The sequence below is a fragment of the Mizuhopecten yessoensis genome, unplaced genomic scaffold (genome assembly GCF_002113885.1).
Source record: "Mizuhopecten yessoensis strain PY_sf001 unplaced genomic scaffold, ASM211388v2 scaffold8261, whole genome shotgun sequence".
NCBI lineage: Eukaryota > Metazoa > Mollusca > Bivalvia > Pectinida > Pectinidae > Mizuhopecten > Mizuhopecten yessoensis.
In genome coordinates this window covers 4,394-4,837 of record NW_018407459.1, presented here as the reverse complement: position 1 = coordinate 4,837, position 444 = coordinate 4,394, and positions in this window count along the sequence as shown.

The window sequence follows — 444 nt, the reverse complement described above, 5'->3', positions numbered from 1 at the left end:
GTACTTCTGTAACAAGGCTGGTGTAATCCCATTTAGTACGAATATAAATGTACATATTGTGTGTACGAGTACTGTGTATTTCTATTCACAACATCATACACATTCAAATCCTAGTGCATGTTTAATTATGCAGGTGTGAACGTAAACACTACAGTCTTTATACAAAAAGGAAGTATCAGATTCACGGGGTTATGAATACATGACGTATAACTAAATTACATAATGCACGCCATGTATCGTTGCCTCACATAGCGAAATCGTTGTTTAGTATATTTTTTAACTTCCTCCCATTATTTTTTTCAACCATCAATAGGGAAGCGTTAATTTTCATCGATTGGAAGATACAAAAGCCACTCAAAGCTATGATTGGATTTGTATTTACATTTCTGTATTCTTAGTAATTTAGTATATTTTGTCAACAGTATTTCCCCAACTGAAAGACAA